The following is a 15,536-nucleotide window of genomic DNA, read 5'->3' as shown; positions in this document are numbered from 1 at the left end:
ACAAAACGACCCACCGAGAGATGGTTCGCTTGTGCACTGCCCGCCCCTTCTTAGCGCCCACGTAGCCAACGAAGAGTTGGTCGTCCACCCGGAACTGTTTAGTGCGATGCAGATAGAAGGAGCGCGCACGTTTTGGGTCCAGACGGTGGAGCCTCTCTTCCTCTTTCGAAGGATGAGGAGGCGGAAAGAAGGTGGATAAGGTAACGCACTGCCCGATGTGAAAGGCAGTAACCACTATAGGAAGAAAAGAAGGGCGAGTCCTCAGAACAACCTTGTCCTGATGGACAGAGAGGAAAGGAGGTTTAGAAGAAAGAGCCTGGAGCTCACTCACTCTTCTGGCAGAAGTGATGGCAACCAGGAAAGCAGTCTTGAGAGTCAGAAGACGAAGAGTACAGTTACGAAGTGGCTCAAAGGGAGCGCACATAAGATAAGTTAACACCAGATTCGAATCCCACTGATGCATTACAAAGGGAACAGGAGGAAACATGTGAGTAATGCCTTTTAAGAGTCTATTAACTACAGGCGACTTGAAAAGAGAAGGCTGATCAGGAAGCCTCAAGAAGGCTGAAACAGCTGAAAGATATCCCTTGTTGGTGCCCAGAGCAGAGCCCTGCTGGGCCAGGGAGAGAAGAAAGAGGAGAACCTCAGAAAGAGGGGCGGAAAGGGGATCCACAGCCTTTGCTGTGCACCCTGCCACAAATTTGTTCCACCTGCAGGCATATACCGTTTTAGTGGAAGGACGCCTGGCTGCCAGAATGACATCACAGACTTCAGGAGGCAAGTCAAATGGCATCAACTGCCACCGCTCAATGTCCACGCATGGAGGTGGAGGCTGGACAGGTTCGGGTGGAGGACCGTCCCCTGCTGCTGCGACAGAAGGTCCTCCTGAAGAGGCAGTCGAATCGGGGGATCGATTGACAGACTGAGTAGCTCGGGATACCAGTATCTTCGTGCCCAATCCGGAGCCACAAGGATGACTTCAGCCCGGTCGCGCCTGATCTTCTTCAGCACTCTGGGCAGAAGTGGTATAGGCGGAAAGGCGTATAACAGACCGCAACTCCACTCGTGACGAAAAGCGTCTCCGAGCGAGTGCAGCTCGGAAATTCCAACACGCAGAACTGATGACATTGCGCGTTCTCTTCAGTGGCGACTAGATCTAACCAAGGCTCTCCCCACTGCCGAAAGAGGGCTTGCGCCACGTCCGAGTTCAGACGCCACTCGTGATCCATCATGCACCGGTGGCTGAGTTAGTCCGCCCTGGCTATCAGAGAGCCCGCCAGGTGTTGAACAACCAGGGTGATGCCCTGATGTTCCAGCCATGTCCAGAGGCGCAGAGTCTCCTGACAAAGGGTCCACGACCCCACTCCGCCCTGTTTGTTGCAATACCACATGGCGGTGTTTTCCGTGAACACCTGCCCTACACTTCCCCGGACAGAGGGAAGGAATGCCTTCAGTGCAAGCCAGATCGCCTGCAGCTCCAATAGGTTGATATGGAGCCGGGAGTCTGCCGGAGACCAGAGGCCTCTGATCTCCGCCTCTCCCATGTGGCCCCCCCATCCCAGGAGGGACGCATCCGTCACCACTCAGTGCTCCGGTTGGGGTAGGGAGAGGGATCTGCCACTGACTCAATCGTGGTCCGTGAGCCACCACTGCAACTGTCTTGCAGTGCCCTCCGAGATCAGGACGTGGTTGGACAGGTTGCCCTGATGTTGTGCCCACTGAAACTTCAAGTCCCACTGCAGAGCCTGCATCCGCCACCTAGCGTGATGTACCAGCAGGAGTCCATCAGACCCAGCAGTTGTAGGGCCATCCTGACCGAAACTCGGGATAAAGGCTGAAAGATCGGAATCGGAGCCTGAATATCCAGAACCCGCTGTTCGGGAGGATAGACCCGAAACTGCGCCGAGTCCAGAACCGCTCCAAGGAAGAGGAGCTTCTAGGAGGGACTCAGATGTGACTTCGGCACGTTGATGGAGAACCCCTGCAAATGCAGGAGGTCGGCCGTAGTCTGGAGGTGGGAGACGACTGTTCGGGGCGAGCCCGCCTTCAACAACCAGTCGTCGAGATAGGGAAAGACTGGAACCCCTAATCTGCGCAGATGAGCTGCAACCATCACCATCACTTTCGTGAACACACGGAGGGGCACTGGTGAGGCCGAAGGGGAGCACGGTAAACTGAAAGTGCTCGTGGCTTACCGTGAACCGCAGGTAACACCGGGTGCACAGGCAGGATGGGGTTGTGGAAATAAGCGTCCTGCAAGTCCAATGCTACCATCCAGTCTCCAGGGTCTAGGGCAGCCAGAACCTGAGCTAAAGTCAGCATCTTGAACTTCTCCTTCCGGAGGAAGGCGTTGACGCGCCTGAGGTCCAAGATAGGGCATAGGCCCCCTTTGCCCTTCTTGGGAACCAGAAAGTAGTGGGAGTAACAACCCCGTCCTACTTCTGGGCCAGGAACGCACTTGATGGCCCCCTTGACCAAGAGGGCCATAACTTCCTCCTGCAGAAGTTGCAAGTGATCCCCTGACATGCGGTAGTACTGCGGTGGCATGGCTGGAGGGGTCGCCTCGAAGGGGAGGGAGTAGCCCCTTCGGACGATTTGCAGCACACACCTGTCCGAAGTGATGGTACGCCAGTGGAGCAGGTGATGGTGAACTCTGCCTCCCACTGGCGTGGAATGGGCCTGAAAACTCGGACTAGGAAGGCTTTGAGGCAGATGCTGCGGGAGCAGATGTGGACTGACCGGTTCTCTGTCCCACGCTCAGCCACGGCGGAATCCACGTCCGCGTTGAGGCTGGGTCTGCGGCTGGACGAACGAGCTGGGGCACCCATTCCTTGGCCACGAAAGGGGCGAAAAGCATAAGTTTGCTGGTGCTGGGCAGACAGGCCCAAGGACTTGGCCGTAGCCCTGGAGTCCATAAAGCGCTCCAGCGCACTATCTGCTTTGTCGCCAAAAAGGCGACGCCCATCAAAGGGCATGTCCATATGAGTGCTCTGGACATCCCCTGAAAAGTTTGTGGACCTCAGCCAGGCGTGACGATGAATCACCACCATCGTTGCAATCGCTCTACCCAGCGAGTCCGTGGTGTCAAGTCCACATCGGATAGAATAACGTGCTGCATCACGCCCCCTCAGCAAGAGCCTGGGCGAGCAGTGTCCTGGCCTCCTCTGGACACTGGGGCAGCACGTCTGCCACCGTATCCCACAGAGAGTGGGTGTAACGGTCCAAAAGGCACGCAGTATTAATGGACCGCAACCCCAGAGGGAGGAAAACAGTTTCTTGCCAAACTGCTCCATCCTTTTGGATTCCCGATCCGGAGGTGCGGACAGGAAGGCGGCTTGGGACGTGGAGGCCTGGATAACTAGACTCTCAGGGGTGGGGGGTACGGACAGAAAGCTGGGGTCGCCCAGAGCTGGGCGGTGTCACCGGGCCACGTTCCGATCCACAGGAGAGACTGTGGAGGGCTTGGATCAAGTGCCCATCAGAACATTGGTGAGGGCCTCATTAAACTGCAGCAGAGGCTCCGAAGAGCTTACTGGCGGTTGAAGCACCTCAGTGAGGAGGTTAGTCCTCACGGCCGCTGCAGGGAGCTCCAGGTGCCAGGTCTGGGCCGCCCTGCGCAGCACCACAGCATAAGTCACTCCCTCCTCCGTAGCCACAGGAGGAGGAGAGATGAAACCAGTGTCAGGCGAAGTGTCTAGACCACTGGCATCCCCCAGCTCATCTGCCCAGTACTGACTTAACTGGCACTGCTGTGCCAGAGGGTCCTCAGACCCCTCCCAGTCCCCCCTTCATCCGTGTCCTGGTAAACAGGCAGAAATGACGGAGCCAGGTCATAGGTGAAAGGCTCACCCATCAACACTGGAAACGGCGCCGAGCGGCGCCACTCCGATGCCGGACCCGGACTGAAACTAGGGATGGAGTCATCCGAGGATGGCACCGGGAGCGGCAACATGGGGGTCGGCGCCAGCGGAGGAGTCATGAAGTCAACTGGCATCGACCAGGATCCAGGCCTGGATCCCACGGGGACCTGCGGCATAGGGACCGAAGTCGACGACGGCGCCCGGGCCGAAGCCGCCAGCTCGCTAGGACCCCCAGTCAGACCTGCGGGGCCCGGAGGCGCGCCAGCAGGCCTTGACGACGGAAAGAGACTCCTCATGGCCACGAGGAAGTCTCGAATCTCGCCTGGAGTCGATTGAGGCCCAGGGACCGGAGGGTGTGGGGCCGGATGCAACTCCTGCGGCTCCGGAGTAGCCGCGCAGGTGGTGCCACCCGAACCCTCTGCTGAGTCGCATGACCGGCGAGGGGAGTCAGAAGAGCGATGTCACTTCTTCGACATCTTTTTGCCATCCCTCGACTTACCTGAGTGCGAGGACTTGGATCCTGACGAGCAGTGATGACTGCGGCTCCACGACCGGTCTCTCGACTTCCTCCTCGACCGGGACCTCGAGCGGCGCGGAGCAGACTGCCGGATCTCGAGGAGCTTGCAGGACCGCTCGAGCCTAGCTTTCGAGGTCAAGGCCTGGCAGTCGGGGCACGACTTGTCATCGTGGTCGGCCCCAAGACAGTAGAGACACCGATGGTGGGGGTCCGTCACCGACATCAGTCGGTGACAGACATCACACGGCTTGAACCCGGGCATCCCTACCGGCACCAGGAGTCAAAGTCGACTCGAAAAAGATAGACAAAAATGTCCAAATAGTCAGTCAAAAAATTACTAAGGGTACGCTCTTCCCAGATCTGCGCTTGCTGGCGTGGAAAAAAGAACGGACGTCAGCGCGCGAGGGTGACGTCTAAGTACTCCGATGACGTCATCCCGGCGATCACGACGCCACGACGGACGCGGAGCCGCAGACGACGCGCAGGGTACTGCTGACGAAAAATCTTTCCGGATCCAGCCTGATGCCTGGGGATATTCTAAGGTAAGGAATCTAACGAACGGGTTTCTTTCAGATGAGCATAACATTCCAAGTTGGTGGTGATCTACAATAGCAACAGGCAATAATCAACATTTAAGTCCCTAGGCAGTAATAATCCTCAAAACAGAGTACATTGAAGGATAAAGGGCTGGACAAAACAAGAAGGGCACATGAGTGCTTGGATGAGGTGAATAAAAAGACAAAGAAGTGGTGTATGGATCTCTCTATCTGCCCTAGAACGGTGTGTGCCTTGCACCATGACTCGCTCATTTATCATAAAGTAAAATTCAGATGTGTACAATCATTCACGAATCTTGAGAATATTCTGATCGGCTAAATAATCCAATAATCATTAGTGTTTTCAAATGAGTTTTCAATCCAAGAACATTTGCACAAAAGTACTTAGACCCATAGTTATGCTAGAAATACTAAACTACAAATCTCCACTAATTGACTATTGACTGATGACATCATGCATGACGTAGAACCAACTGACAGCAAGTGTTCTGGGCACTTAATACACCACTATAATTTTAAGCCACAACAATAGTCTTATTTTGTGGACACCAGAAGCTGAAAGGCGTAATATTTATGTTTTAGTTGTTTTGGACTCCACAACGTATTGATGGTGGGTATTAACTTCTGTGGGAGGGGCAGGAGTTTGAGGATTGAGGCATTCAATTTATGGATAAAGTAAGGCACATCTGGGTGAAGAGCCTGAAGAGGTAGGATTCATTGTCATCAAAACTATTTTGTGGGCTGTGTTGGCTGAGCACAAAATCACATGCAGACGATGTCCCTTTTGACTTTCTAAAGGTCACACTCTATGTGGAACAAATGACATAATAGTTTCACAAGAGCCTGTACTGAAGTTTTGTGGTAGTCTTTCAACTGTTTATCAGTCTCCCTAAACTTAGCACATGAGGCGCGTACAAGCAGAAATGTTACAGTTGGAGAACTGGAACATGGAAGTATGTGAGCATACTACAGATTAATGGGGAGTCACTACAAATGAGCTCCGTTCTTGTCCTCCTGAACAACGAGTCACACCAGAAGATCCCCAACACATAATGTGTACGCTACTCAAAAGCAGGAGTGGGCTGCTGCCACAGATGCAGACTGTAAGCAGTTTTCAACAAGGCACTGCAGTGCAAGATAACAGGAGTGCAACCACACCCTGGAAGTGTGTTCTTGAAAGCAGCATGTGAAAATCTGGGATAGGCTCCATAGACTCATCCCACCCAAGATAGTCACCTGCCATAAGTGATAATGAGTTGGGAAATGTAGTCCTCATGCTTCAGCTGTGTTTAAGATCTTTATCCAAAAAGACCTAGATGTGATACTACTTTCCTGAAGAGAAATGAGAAAGGCATACGAGCAGGTATCTAAACTGAGTATTATTAGTAGCACAGAATGTGCACAGATTGCAGAATGAGGGACAGGGAGTGCATGAATGTCAAGTACCATAACAAACACACAAGATAAATATATTGCTGATGGATGACAGGCATGGTGATGAAAACAGGACAAACACTTCCTGTGCAAGGATGAACAGTTGGTCTTTGCCACCTATCATATACTTGTCACTGCTTGGGAAGCTGGTTTCACTGGTTGAGTCTTCTGCAAATGTCATCGCACCTCTGTTCATGTGGCCAGTGTGGCTGATAGAGATAGGATTTTGCTGTGTGGTGAAGCACTGGTAGGCAGTCCTAGGATTTCGGAGTAATAGTTAGTACTAAAGTCATACGGTCTTGGTATGATTTTCTCATCTTCTAGTAATCATGAAAACTAATTGCTGGACACAGTATTTGTACAATAATGGCCCCCTGGAAAAAGCATGTTGCAGACTAGTTTTTCCCCAGGGGTAGGTGTGCGCCAAACAGGACATGGGTGGGGATTAGTTGAGTAGGGGGAAAGGAGCGGGTTAGGGAATTAGCATACAAGTGTCCGGAGAGGCGTGATCTGCCTCTTCCGGCCCTGTGCATCACCGGGGAGGGTTTGTTGGTAGGTAAAAAGTTTGTCCGCCTACCCACCCTACAAGTTGAAGTGGTCAGGGAACAGGGGACTTGTCTTTTATTATAGCGTTGTTTTTCTGACGTTCGGACAGGTTGCAGGGTTAGTTAGCAGAAGTCTTGTGGGGTGGCGAGTCACATGCAGGCTCTTCCACACCCTCGAGGGGGAAGAAGAGTGGAGCCCAGGAGAAAAAGCCGTGGGCGGTACCTTGTCAGGTGACGGGTGAGATTAGGGGAGGGTGTTTGGGAGATAAAGAAAGCGAACCTGGGGAGATGGCAAGGATGTAAGGATCGGAGCAGTGTAGGATGGAACAAGGTATGATGTTTGGGGAATGGAAGTTGGTGTGAGAGGTCAGTGGCCACATGATGTGCCGGGTATTGGATTGTGCCGTAGTTACAAAGTTGATGTTATTGTTTATTAAAAGTTAAAGATATGTAACCATGTTTTAAAAAAATTGGCCTTTTATGCTATTCGTGGGTGATGTGAGTTGTAGAACGATTGCTGGCACGAACGTTTGACGCAGCAATCCTTCTAGTCATCTTGCAATGAGAATGGGCAAACTCTTAAGGAAGGCTGTCACAATCTACTATAATCTTAACATTTCACTTAGTTAAAACGAGGCACACTACTTGTATCATTTTGAACCCAAATCGCAGCAATGAGTTCACAGCTTTGCACAATATATCATTAGGCCTTGGCAATGTGCTCGAGCTAAGCACACCGTTTCCTTTTTAAAAGCAGAGCGCAGGTGTGGCCGGGCAAGATGGCCGACCGGACTTAATCCGTATCAGCTCTCGGGCTACGCTGGTGTCCCGGTCATAATTCTGCTCTTCTTCGACGCCCTACCTGCACAGAAGGTCCTCTCCTGATGGATCCAGACTTGGGGCTGCCGCAGAACCATGAGCGTCCCTGGGAGCCAGACGGTGACCTGGCCGCGAAGCCCATGGAGCGGGTCAAAATGGCGGCCGCCGCTCTTCACATCACGTCGGAGTGAATGGAGCGGGGGGCCCTGGCACTGTGACCCCGCCACTGGCGTCTACTGATACAATCTGCCTCCCGCTGTGCCGCCGCGTACCTAGGATGCAAAGTGCGCTGTCAAGTGCACCCATTGAAGTGACGCGGTGACGGCCCCTGCCCCGGTAAGATCTGTGTGGGCGGGGCGGGTGACCGGAGGCTTCCTGGAGAGGTAGTGTGCCTGGACTGCGGCGGTGAGCTACGACGGTGGCCTGTTCAAGGGGTGAATCATCCTCTGCTCCTTTCTCTGCCACTTCGGAAAGACGCGCCTGACCTAAAGATGGCGGCCAGGCTCATAACGGACACTGCCTCTACCGCTGAATGCTCCCTACTGCTGGCACTTGTGGAGTGGGTACACTGATTCTTTGCACTGCTCCATCGGAGCTGTCCCCAGAGGCTCTAGCTCCGATTCCTATAGCAGCGTCCCGCCTATCATCCCCCCAAAAGCGGCCGCCGCCTGCCACGGGTCTTCTTCTACACTGAGCATGATAGTGCCCCGCCAGTGGCACACTTGAGCAGCCCACCCAAGCTGAGAAACCTCGCGTCACACACTGCATTTGGACGCCCTGAACACGCCGTGGAGATCTAATTCATAGACTCTGCCCCCGATTCCAAGACCCACTGGGAAGTCACCGCCACGTAAAGATTGCATTCGGTAAAGGTCCCGAATAACTTACAACGGCCGGGCTCCTGGTTGACCAACTGACAGGGGATACTGTATAGCCCAGTCCCCACACCCAAGTTTCCCAGCACCGACACGGCGGAGGGCAGGCTGGGTCAGCCTCAATGCCGCCAAAGAAGACAGTGACTAGAACCTCTAATAAAGTCTCAAGCTTATTCCCACCAGCAGACAAACACCGTTCTGTGGACCGCGACAAAGGGATGACAGCTATGGCTCTCACCAAGGAAGACCTTATGTCATCCTTGCAAGATTTTAAAGAGGAATTGAGGAGGGAGCTCCGCCATGACATCCAAACCTCTATCGACCAACTGAAGTCTGACCTCAACGCACGGCTGACCGACCTCCAACGCGACGTGGACTCAGTGGGCACTAGAGTGGTGAAATTGGAGACACATACTAAGGAAGTGGAAAAACAAACAACCGAGATGCACGACACGGTGCTCAATCTCCAAGATCAACTCTGCCAAACCCAATTGAAAGCAGAAGACCTAGAGAACAGGGCATGCTGAGAGAACCTGAGAATCCGGGACCTGGAGGAAGGGGCGGAGGGACCCACCTTGAGGTGTTCCTGGAGGGCCTCTTCGCTGAGATCATCAGCCCGCAGATGCTCAAGCTCAACCGAGTGCATCGAGTTGGGAGCATCGCATCTGGTGGACGCCAGAGACCAAGGGATGTCCTTGAAAAATTCCACTCCTACAAAGTGAAACAGGCGGTGCTTCTGGTGGCTCGCAAGAAAGGCTCTGTCTCCTTCCAGGACCACTCCTGCTCCGTTTATCAAGACCTAGCACTGGCGACATTGGCACGCCGACAACAATTCCGGCCTATCACCTCCAAGCTGCGCGACGACAAGATTCGATACCGCTGGACCTACCCGTTCGGCCTAAGCTTTGAGTACCATAACAAACAGCAACATGTGGCTGATCTAAAGGAGGGACTGGCTCTGAGTCTCTCCACAGAAGACTCCGACTCCACACGGGGCAAGACACAGGGTTCAAAGGCTCCTCCACATTACAGTGGTCCACAAGCTCTCGAGGAACTCACAGATGATTTAATCTGCTCGTGCACAACGGCAGCATCCTTTGGCCAGAGTGCGTGTCACTGGATGCGGCTTTGATGCGACTGGGGAGGACCTCCAGTCGGGAGGTGCCTCCACACCCCATGGCAGGGTCACACTTAACAACCCTGTGCCACTACCGGAGAACATGATCTTGTGAGTTAGCTCTTTAGACCTTTACTACTGAGGGGCAAGACCACGATATAAGCCTGCAGTTGGGGTGGACCTACAAGTGCATGCTGCTTCAGGATGATACGCCTTCCACTTTGATGCAATAGCAAGCCAGGCGATACAGACAGACACGCTTGCTCTTCCTCCACGTGGAGGGGGGTATTCGAACGCACGGCCTAGACGCCGATGCCAGAATGAGTATATGGGGTGTCCTGCACTCTTTCGATTGTCCGTTGGGGGAGCGAGCCGGGACCTTGGTCACAGTTTCCCTCCGTCAAGGCGACGTGGGATCCCCCACCCACTGTTGGACAATCACCACTGATCCAACACGATGTTCTCATTTACGTTTTGTTTTGGGGAGGGAGGGGAGAGAGGCTGGAGGCGGCTTTTTTATTGGACTTCTGGGCAGTTACGCTTCAATTGAGATGCATCCTACACGAACACCATTCACCGGTTCACTGCTACTACGAGGTTTCACTGAGGGGGGAGGAGACGGACTCATAGATCCATGAGCGGGCGGAGGAGTCGAATCAAGTACGAATGGTTCTCACCGTAGGCTCCTGGAATGTTAAAGGCCCTAACTCCCCATAGAAAAGACAAAAGGTTTAGAAATATATTTTAGATCACCATCTAGATATCGTAGCACTACAAGAGACGCACCTACCCCAAACGGAGGAATCCTGCCTCCGCCACAAACTCTACCCCCTGATTTATAGAGCCTCCGCACTCACTAAACACCGGGTGTGAGAAGTTGGCCTGGTATATGATGCTCACTAGTTAAAGTGATCACCTTGTACCATGCCAAGCAACCCTTATGGTGTGGTTGTAAGTCAACCTTTTCGGACTAGCTGCCCTAGTGGTAGCGTAGGCTAAGCAGTCTTTGAGGCTAAACTCGTGATGCGTGTTAAGCCAGCTGTTTTACCAAATGCAACCCCCTTTTATACCAATGAAAGGACACCACACAGATATATATTCAAAATATATATGTATTTATTTCTCAAAGTAACCCCTAGTCTCTTTATGAGCACAGGAGCACAAATCGTCAAACAAGATTATCACAGAATACACAGAAGTTGCACTTTATATGGATAGGCCCTGGTGGCCACTCGAACCATATACTAAAATAGTGGTATAAGTACCACGAACAGAAAAGGGAAAAGGCCTAGGGCCTCTAGAATCGCTGGGCCTACAAGGAGCTAACTTCAGTTAGTGACCAGGAGGTCCACGGGTGGCGTGTGCAGAGCAAATAGTCGCACGCGTGCTCCCATAGGTTTCAATGGGTGCGTAAAAAGTACAAAGTTACTGCAAAGAGGATCTTCCGGATGGACTAGGAACTCAAGATTTGGAACACAGGCACTAGAGATGTAATACTACACTTGGGCACAGGTGTGCCAGCTTTACCTCACCCACAGGAAGCGGGTGCATAGGCCTCGAAGTGCGTCGGGTTTCTTCTATCTGTTCCGTGGAGCCTGAAGACAAAGATGCTGCAGGCGGTCGGTCCGGGAGAGATGCAGTGGATCCAAGAGTGGATCGGAGATGTTGAAGACCTGTAAGCAGAGGGGACAGTGTTCACAGTCACTAGCCAGTGACCAGCGTGGCACCAGGTGGGTACCAGGCAATGTCGGGTGCAAACAGGAAGAAAGGTGTAGCTTGTCTCGGCAGCCACGTGGTCCCTGGAGGTCGACGACGTCCAGGAGTCGGTTCACGAGCTGTCCCACGCAGGCTCTCGCTGTCGGCGGTGTCGGCGACTTGATCGAAGCAAACAAGCCTTGGCAAAAGCAATTGTTGTAGGAGATGAAATAAGCTGATGGTTCTGACCAGCAAGGTCAGAAGGACTGCTCCTTTGGAGGGGAGCAAGGGCCAGTCTGGAGCAACCAGACCAGCGGTGTATTTCGTAGAGTTCGTCGCCAAGATGGCTACTAGCCAGCGGGCCAGCAGCCGGTTAGGCGCGTCGAGTGGCAAAATGCAGAAGGGCCCCACGCAGATCGTGGAGATGCTGGAGGGCTCACCTTTGGTGCAGATGCTGCTCGGGTGTTGGGCTTCTCAGATCCCAAAGCACAACTTGGAGGGAGCCTCGGTTGTTGCACTTGTCAGCTTGTCGTAGTCGTTCCAAGATGGCTGGCTCCACGTGTCTCGGTGCCTCCACGGGTCTCCTCTTTTCAGGGACTGTGGATCGGGCTGTGAGAGGTCTGGAGGTCCAGGTCTTGTCAGTCTCTGGGCTCGGGCTCCGGCGGGGGGCGGCGGCAAATCAGACGTTGATTCGCTGGATGGTGCTTGCGTTAGCAAGGTGGTCACTCCCTGACCACAGGGGAGATTGGCTTCAGTCCTCTGTGCAGCAGAGCGTCGAAGTTCCCGTCTTCTTCTTAGTGTTAAGTTGATTCCAGGATGTCTGAAGTCTTAGGACACAGCTCCTACCTTTAAGCGGATTCTAGGGGCCGGACTACCTGCTAGGTCCCTCCCTATGGGTGGGACCAGGAAGGGGGGTGGTTACACCCCCAATCCTTTGTCCAGCTCGCCCCAGGCCCGGGACTGGTGTGCCCCAGGACCGGTTTGAACTGGCATATGCACCGAGGCTCCTTGTGAGCCACAGGCATGTCTGGTTTCTTTCAAGCCCTACCTGACCAATACACAAAATCCTGTCTGGGGTGGTGCACGCACCTCCCCTGGCAGGAAACCCTTTGTCCACACCTCCCAAGCTGGAAGGACTCCCAGCAGCAGGAGGGCAGACTTGTGTCTGTGGTGGCAGCGTCCATTTTGTGGAGCTGAGGCTATGTCTGATTTTACCCGGGTTTCAGGTACTGTACATGTCGTGTCCCTCTAGAAGGGTGGAATGCTAACCCCGTCGCCAGAATTGGCGAGGGGTTAGTATTCCAATTCGTATGACACCTTACTCGACATGTTTTGATAAAGCCAAACCAAAGATAGCATTTAACCGCGAGGTTCATAATGCACTTAAGAGTATATGGTATGACGATATCTGGAAACAGTAGAAGGAAGTTGTTCCGACCACTGCAGACAGGCTCAGCTCATGCCAGAGCACCATCTCACATGGAACCAAGCACTCTGCCTTCAGGATTGTTAAGGCCTGCCATAGGAGTGACTTATAGGTTACCAGGTGTCCCATTTAAGGTTAGGTATAGGTATACTACACCTAAGTAAGAGGTGATTACACCAACTTACCCCAGCTGAGTGATCAGCCAGTTGTGTCAAATTGTTAGGCCAAGCCTGGGGTGGCATAATACATGCTGCAGCCCCTGGCAGGCCTTGGGTACACCAATGCCCTGGGTACCTAGTGTACACTGGTACAGGGGCTGACAGGGTGATCCAACCAATTGGGTATGTACCTAGGGTACATGGAGTCCATTTTAAAGAGAGAACAGCCAGGCTGAGATCCTGAATAGCAGGATCTCAGGCCAACTAAGTCGAAAAACCAGCTAGACACTAGGCAAAAATTTGGGGGTAACCATAGTCAGATATCCACCTTCCTACACCGGGGGACTGCGATACTCTTTCACTCCTCAACGAAATTTCAGCCCACGGACACTAGAACGGATAAAGAGGGCAGATGGGTGATGGTTAAAGGCTTTCTGAGGAGCAAACTCTGTACATTTATCTCAACATACGCACCCAACACAGGACAGGCAATCTTTCTAAAGACACTTCTAGGGAAGATACAGGACTTTGCGGAGGGCCCGACACTCCTACTAGGGGACTTCAACTTGACATGGCAGGCAGATCTAGACAGCACCCACCCACACAGACTGGAGTCTAGCTCCTTTTCCGCAGAGGCTAAGCAACAACTTCACGACATGGGCCTTAGGGATGCCTGGCGGACCCTCTAGCTACAGACACAAGACTATACTTTCTATTCCCACGTGCACCGCACGGATTCTAGGCTTCACCATATCTTTATTAGCCAGACCTCGATGGGTGCTCGCCGGTCTCGATCTGCCTTTCCTGGAGTAATTTGCCATCTACATAAAAGTGGTACTTCTCGGCATCCCTTACGAGGAACAGAGTCCTGTGCACAGAACTGAGGGAAACGATCTCAGACTTTTTTACGCAAAACTCCCCCGCTGACACCTCGGTGTTTAGTAACTGGGACGCTTTTAAAGTGGTTTTTCGGGGACAATGTATCGCCCTTAACTCCTCCTTGAATAAACGACGGACTGAGGAACGGGAAAAACTGGAGGCCGAATTGACCCAGGCGGAAACAGCTCATAAAGTAAGCCCTCTAGGGTTTCTCTTCGCACGCTCACTGCACTGAGGGGGAAACTCCGAGCCATATACGATAATAGGGCAGAATACACCCACCTGAAGCTCTGCCAGCTCTCTTATTCCCAGGGGAACAAGATAGGTAAACACTTAGCCCGCCAGCTAAAAGAGAAGCGGGAACAGGAATACATTGGCAGCATACAGGATGGACAGGGGGAGCTGACCCATAAGGATGTGGAAAAGGCCGCTATTTTTGGCTCCTTTTAGGTGCCCTTTACACAAAGGAGCCGCGGGATGCCGAGGCGCAACGCAGATATTTAGAGACCCTGCCGCTCCCACAAGTCTCGCAAGAATGGAATGACAAACTTGCGGCTCCCATAACATCAGAGGAAGTAGCTTAAGCCATCAAATCTCTTAAAACTCAGAAAGCTCCAGGCCCGACGGCTACACGGCCCAGTTCTACAAAACCTTTGCCCCGGCTCTTCTACCCCACCTCACTCATCTTTTTAACACAATGGCAGAGACGGGTGAGGTCACCCTCTCGATGGCGGAAGCTGTAATCACGGTTATTCCTAAGCAGGGGAAGGATCCGCACTCATGCGCCTCCTACCGTCCCATTGCCCTTCTCAATCTCGATGCGAAATTGTACTTGGCTATTCTGGCTACTTGGCTTAACGACCTCATGCCTGAGCTCATCCACCCAGATCAGTCGGGCTTTATTAAAAGGCCACCAAACCCACAATAATATTAGACGTAAAATCCACCTTATTGAGAAAGCTAATAAGAGACGAATACCAGCAGTCTTGGTCGGGCTGGACGCCGAGAAGGCCTTTGATCGAGTGGACTGGGCATTCCTTTTCAACACACTCGCACACTTCGTGTTTGCTGACAAATCTATCACTATGATCCGGGCTAATTATATCCAACCTCACTCGCGTGTTCAGGTAAACGGGATTATATCGGTTCCCTTCCCACTTACTAGGGGTTCCCGTCAGGGGTGCCCTTTATCACCCCTATTGTTCGCCCTCAGTATCAAACCCTTAGCTATGGCTATCAGGGCGGCACCAGGGATAGGGGGCATTCCTTTTAGTGGAGACATGCACAAGATATCGCTCTTTGCAGACGGTGTGCTCCTATCGCTTACAGACCTAGCTATCTCCCTCCCCAAGGTACAAACAGAACTCACACGTTTCGAGGCGGTAGAAGGCTTCAAGGTCAACACAGATAAATCCTATATACTTAATCTCACCGTCCCAGAGGCCGAAGTCAGGGCACTCCAGACACGCACTCAACTACAGTGGACCTCCAGGCCTCTTCAATATTTGGGAGTCCACTTGACACCACGAGTAGAGGATCTATATAGAGCAAATTCCCCCACCTCCCCCCCCACTCTCACAGGCAGACTTAGTCCGTTGGAAGCCACTCTTCATATCCTGGCTTGGCCGCGTACACGCAGTTAAAATGAAAGTGC

The 15,536-nt window shown here is 52.8% G+C and overlaps 1 protein-coding gene across 1 annotated transcript in view; it reads right to left on the bottom strand.

Annotated features, from left to right (window-relative positions):
- Positions 1 to 15,536, bottom strand: part of FBXL2 (F-box and leucine rich repeat protein 2) — a 393,398-nt gene that overhangs the window by 158,208 nt on the left and 219,654 nt on the right. The window lies entirely within an intron of this gene.

This window comes from Triturus cristatus, chromosome 5_2 (assembly GCF_964204655.1).
Source record: "Triturus cristatus chromosome 5_2, aTriCri1.1, whole genome shotgun sequence".
Taxonomy (NCBI): domain Eukaryota; kingdom Metazoa; phylum Chordata; class Amphibia; order Caudata; family Salamandridae; genus Triturus; species Triturus cristatus.
This window is presented reverse-complemented; position numbering and strand designations above follow the sequence as displayed.